The sequence below is a fragment of the Malania oleifera genome, chromosome 11 (assembly GCF_029873635.1).
Source record: "Malania oleifera isolate guangnan ecotype guangnan chromosome 11, ASM2987363v1, whole genome shotgun sequence".
Lineage (NCBI taxonomy): Eukaryota > Viridiplantae > Streptophyta > Magnoliopsida > Santalales > Ximeniaceae > Malania > Malania oleifera.
Window position 1 is genome coordinate 21697715 of NC_080427.1, and position 7043 is coordinate 21704757.

Consider the following 7043-nt stretch of genomic DNA (forward strand, 5'->3'; position numbering starts at 1 on the left):
CGTGATTATCCCAGTTTTTTTATTACTAATGTCCCACCAAGTACACTTAAACATGTGGACGAGTCTATTGGCTCCATAGTGAAGCTCTATAATGTCATCCAATACGCCAAAGTAGTCATCTTCTTCATCTCCTTCTATGCCTAGCACTGCAACCCCACAATTCTAGGTTCTTCTATACAATTCGAGGGATTTTGTATGAAATCGTAAGCCGTTCACAATGCAACCACTGTAGCGGTTAACTTTTTGATCGGGACCACATGCCAACGTGTACAAATCTTTACTTGCTGTTGGTTTTTTATTGTAATTCATGACTTTCATCTATTAATTAAAAAGGAGTTTAGATTTCACAAACCGTTAATATTAAAAATATACATTGCTTCGAACTCACATAAAATTTGTTACTTACATGGCTCCCAAACCAATTGACAAATTCCTTCTTATGTCTTTCGTCAACATTCCTTTCATTTTAGGTCAGAAGTTCAGCTTTATATTCACTATACACAACAATAGTACATGTTAATATCAACTAAGTATATATATATGCATATGTAAACACAATGCAAAGTAAGGAGTTTCGAACCACGTACTCGATATATGGAACAGTTTTATCAAAAATATTAAGGACATAAAAATGGGCCTTTTGTAGGTTATCCATATCAAAGAAATCATAAACTTGTGCACCAAATGGCCGAATATGTCCTTGAAATATATAGCTCTTTGGTTCTTCATCTTTGGCATTAATAGCATGAACGTCTGTATTTTGCTCCTCGCGAGTAAACCTTGTGTCAATATCATGTAGATACATTAAGCAAAATGCAAGACATTCACTGTCAATGTATGTCTGAATGATTGAACCTTCCGGTCGTGCCTTATTGCATACATACCCCTTCAAAGTGGACAAGAACTTGTGCATTTTACATAGCATTAGTGACTTGTACGCACAAAAAAGGCGAGGAAATCATGTGAACATTGTAGAAGGACTTTATAATTTACCTCTCAATAGGATACATCCAACGATATTGCACCGGTCCTCCAATTATGGCCTCCCTTGGTAAATGGACAGTTAAGTGGACCTTTACCTTAAAGAATGCTGGTGGAAATATTTTCTCCAGCTTGCATAGTATGATACAATGTCCTCCTCTAACCATGTGAGTACATTTGCGCTTAATTTTTTAGAGCACAACTGTCGGAAGAAAATCCCCAACTCAATTAGCACTGAGCGAACATCTTCATTCAAGTGTCCATGAAGGAAAACGGGTAGAACCCATTGCAGAAGGACATGACAGACATGACTTTTCCTTCGCAACAACTTCCATTCCTTCATGCTTATGCATCAAGCTATGTTCGATACATATCCATCACGAAACTTCACTGATTTCAATCATTCGAAGAAATTATTCTTCTCATCCTTCGAAAATGTGTAACAGGTTGATGACATGAGAAGTTTGTCCCCATCATGAACCAGATGCAATTTAGGCCGTATTCCCATATCTTCTATATCCCAGCGAGCATTTGCAGTGTCCTTTGTCTTCTCATTTATATCCAGTAATGTACAAATGACATTCTCACAAATGTTCTTCTCGATGTGCATGATATTCAAGTTGTGGTGGACTGAAAGATCTTTTCGGTATGGCAACTCGAAGAAGATGCTTTTCTTTGTCAAATTCAACTCCCACTCAGCACGTTTCCTTCTTCTACTGCTCGGAGGTTTCCCAAATTTCACATCTCTGATTAACCTGAGCTGGTTTAATATCTCTTCCACATTTACTTGGTTTGACTACGACCTTCGTTCAAATTTTCCATTAAAGCTTTTGACACCACGATTCCTACAAGGATGTCCAGGTTGTAAAAAATGATGATGACACATAAAGCATAACTTGCATTCATGCTTCAAGGATAAGGACCTAACATCCTTATTACACACTGGGCATGCTAAGTAACCTTACGTACTCCAGCCCGATACGTTGCCGTAAGGGGGGAAATCATTAATTGTCCACAACAGTGCAACATGCATCCGAAATGTTGTCCAAATTTTCATATCGAATGTCTCCACTTCTTTTTCCCATAGTTCTTTCAACTCATCAATTAACAGACGTAGGTAAACATCAATAACATTACCAGGTGCCCTCGATCCGGGAATAAGTAGATACATATAAACAAAGGGTTCTTTCATATATGGCTATGGAGGCATATTGTATAGCATCATCATGACTAGCCACATACTATACGAGTTGTTTATGTTACTTAAAGGATTGAACCCATCTGAAGCAAGGCCAAGTCTAATGTTGCGAGGATCACTAGAAAACCATGGATGCATTTTATTAAACTCGGCCCAAGCTTCCAAGTCCACTAGATGGCTAAGGGTGTTTTCATCTTGAAGATATTTCTCTTTATGCGATCTCATATCTGCAGCAGTCTTTTTGCACATGTATGATCATTGTAGACGCGGTATTAATGGAAAATATCACAAAACTTTTTGGAGGATTTTTTTACCCTTCTTTTGATTAGTTTCATACCTTGGTTCACCACATTCCTGGCACTCATTCACATTTCCAAGTTCCCCATAAAAGAGTGCACAATCATACCTATAAACATGTAGTGGAGTGTAACCGAGACCCAATTCATGCATGTATATCTTCGCCTAATAAAAGGACTTTGGAAGTGTTTCACCATTAGGAAATGCTACCTTAATGAGATTTAAATGCATGTTAAATGCGCTCTAAGATAATCTATGCATTATCCTTGCATAAAGCAACTTAATTAGAAACTCCAAGTTTGAGAACTTTGTATGGTTTGGATATAGAGGCACCCGTGCATCCCTCACAAGATTATAAAATGGTTTATCAAATCAATTTAATGTACTAGGATTGCAAGGTATGATACCTTATGAAGTAGATTCATCATCATTATGCAAGACATTGATTTCGTTCATGTCCACTGCAATCTCCCTTTGCAAGTCACCTAACATTTTGATCAACCCTTCCGAATGTGTATCACCACCTACTATATTTGTCCCCACAACTTCATATTCTTCATCATCACTCTGAACTGCGTAATCTTAACCAAGGAAGGCTTATACTGTGTAGCTTTTCTCCATTCTGAAGCATAATAGATGTGTACAAACCAAATCAATGTGTTTGAATGTTATGTTTTGGCATTTATTGCAAGGACACCATATTCTACTAGCTTTGTCTGCACGAGGATGCATGAACTCTATGAAATCATGTATCCCTTTCACGTATTCGTCCAAAAACCTACCCTGAGCGCTCATCGAACTCTTATCCATGTTCACTAACTACATTATAACATGTTCAAGTAAATGTTGTTGATTATATTATCAGAATAATGTTTATAACGCATGCATCGTGAATCCTAAAATCAACCACCTTCCATCGAAAGGGTGCAGATCCTATCTCATTCAAAAATGTTGCATTTGCATTGCAGTCAATCGTTCAAATTCCTTCCTCATAGTCATTCTAAATTTTAGCAGCATCTCCCCATGGATCTCCAAGTACACAAGATGGGGGAAGTGAACATGTTGCTAGTGTTTAATCACTAACAAATTGTCACGACACCCCACTATGCACGCAGAGAACACAAGTAGAGACACGTTCGAAATATATAATGACAATGAACAAAGTGTAAACAAAGACAATAATGTAAATACAACTTCCTAAATTGTCAACATTGAACAATTTAAGAATGATTGAAATACAAACATCACTAATCGTAAATGAAACAAATAATGAACATGGTCAATTGATTATTAGTTTACATAGTACGACTAATAATCAATTGAATTTCATTAATTGATTTGTCTCATATGTATTATGACGAATGAATGTATAGTAACCATTCTTGAACAGGTCTAAGTTTCAATGAACACATGAAATGCAGTTCTTAATTTGTTCAACTAACTAGCATGCAACATCATTAGTTAGATTTTGGTTTCTTTGTTCTTGTTTCCCATATATGGAAGCAGGCATGTATTGAGAGGACAAGAACAAAATTGCTTCTCACCATCTATAATTGTTTTGAAACTCAAAAGGAATACTAAATAATACTTAAATTTACAATAACGATAATCGATCTAAAACATACAAACAATAATAGCAATAATAATGAATATACACTAACTATAAAAGTATACAAATATGATGACAAATAATAATACCCAAAATAAGAATCGAATAAATCAAAAATTTACATAAACAAATACAACATAAATAAGAATCAAATAAAACTGAAATTTAAACAACTTACAAAATAATTAATTTAATTCTATCATTCAATCTTAATTTTCAAACAAAATTATACAATATGTGAATTACGGTGTTATCTCAAAGGGGGGGGGGGGTGAATTGGGTATTTAAAAAAAAGGTCCTTTAGGTTCTAATTTTGAAAAACTATCAATTTCAAATTGACAAGCTACACACAACCACCTCAATGTTTCTCAATTAATTAATTTTGTGTGTGTCTTTATCAAGCATACAATGTTACCCAATTACTCACACACGTACTAAAAATTCAACACATGCACAATGGGATTACGCAAAAATTAAAGAGAGTAAGGGTAAGAGAGATGCAAACTTGATTTTTACGAGGTTCAGCCTACCCCAGCTTACGTCCTCGCCTTAAGTAACCCGCTCAAGGATTCCACTAAAAAATCCGCTCCTTTAACTGGGACGGAGCATCCTTTACAACCTGCTGCTTACAAGAGGCGTAGCTTCCTCCTCAATCCTGGTTCACAGCCTGAACCGTGTATATAAAATAAAGATTACGATTTCTGCAACAACTCAAAATGCTTCTAACCAAGCTAGTGAGTACAAGATAAATCCTAACACATAATCATATGATAAATACTTGAAGCTCAGTATGTATGTAATATTATGACCTTCATAAGAAGAATGATATGCTTCACAAATCTACCTTTTTATTAATATCTACCAAAAAATAATTTTTATAAATAAATGCTTTGGAAAACTTAAGGTTTGATTTCAAATTTCTTTATGCAAAAATACTAAATAAGATCTTTAAAACAATAGTCTTGAATATTATGCAAATCTAAGTTCTTGTTATCAAATAACTCGTAAAATTAAATCTTTGAATAAAAATATGACTTTGAATATTTCAAAGATTTAAATTATAATGACCTGCTTAATTTACTGGGTTTTGTTTTTTATTTTTTTATTATAACATTCTACATGCTCTGATACCATATGGGGGTAAACCCCATCATTAACCTAAGCAGTGAGAAGTAGAAATCAAATAAACATATCAATACAATACCAGAGTGCTATCATGTTTTCCAAAATATACACATATCACTATTCCCAAAATATCCCCAACTAGGCTGGGATATACAAAAATCCTCCACAAACATACTCACTATCTGCTAGTAGGGCAATACTGGAGCCCCTTTATCTGTGAGCCTGGTCTGCTCGCCTACCTGGATCACCTAAAAAATGATTCAACACTGGGATGAGCCAATGTTCAGTAAGACAAAATATGCTATTACTAGTGTGTGGCAAATATGTTATAATATTATGAAAATTTGTTTCTATATAATCATGTATAACTAGATACGTAAGAATAGTACAAGTAATGAAATACACCACCCTTTCCATGTTGTTTAACATAATAGTATTGTAGGTTACTATTCAAAATACTTCTAGTGTACATAAGTATGTTCCCTGTTTTTGTACAGATACATACGTAATAGTAACTGAAAACTTTCCCTGTGGATAACTGTGTGTCATGATTTAACCCCTCATGACAGGATTGTGCGGCTCGTAAGCGGGATCTACACTGGCTGGCCAACCAGGGTAAATCACTATACTCCATCGGTCTGATCTGCCGACCTCAACCCATATCTGATGGGGAGCCTATCCATGTCAAGGGCTTAGGTGATCGATCTATTACCACGTATTATCTAAATAGGTGGTTGCACTCATAACATAACATAATATTTGTAGCAACAGTATTGTACTCTGTAACTGCATAGTCCAACAGGGTCTGATACTATATAATGTATCTCTATATACAACTATCTGATTTACCATGATTCTGAAATAACCGTAATAACCATGATACTGAATAAAATGTAACTATATTCCATACGTCATAGTACTGAGAACTATATAATCATAACCCTGAAAGCTACATAATCATAGTACTGAAATTCATATAATCATGGTACTGAGATTCGTATAATCATGGTACTGAAATTCGTAAAATCATGATATTAAAATTCGTAAAACATATCTCCGTACTATATTCATATACTCAAGCCACACCATACTTTAATACATAATATTCATAATTAAATAAACTGTATAATATTTTAAAATTACCTAGCATAGCATATTTCCCTTACCTGACTACTAAAAAGCCCCTATGGTATACTGGCCTAACATCCGCAGTACCTCCTACACAACACCCTGAAAACAGCATTTTTTAGAATAGAATATCAGTCCTACATCTTTTCCTATAACTGTCATAAGGCCAAAAATGGACTAAAAGGCCTTACCCTGAATTTGGGATGAAATCCAACTTCGTTTAACCAACGATCCGCTCTGGAAGACTTGCAGAGAACTTCGCTAGGAGCATCGTGGTGACTTTGGATTGTCGATCCGGCATCTGGCAGGGCTGAAATTGAAGAGAGAAGTGAGAGGGACCGTAGGGGGAGAGAGAGAGAGAGCAGTGAAATTTGAATAAAAATCTGAGTTTGCTCTATTTATAGGGCCAGATTCGTCGACGAGACACGTCACCTCGTCGATGAATCCTTTAGTAAATTTGTCGACAAACCTTACCCTTTGTCGACGAAATTCAGAGCAGACCAAACCCTTCGCTCAGTATTTTCTCGTCGACGAAACAGGAACTTGTCGACGAGATCCTGAAGACCTTCGTCGACGAAACCCTGTATTCGTTGATGAAGTTTAGCAACTTCCTAATTTTTTTTTTCCAAAAATGCAATGTCATCAACAAACGTGGACCTCCCTCTGTTCATGTTTCCATTTTCTCCTCTTTATTATTAAAATACT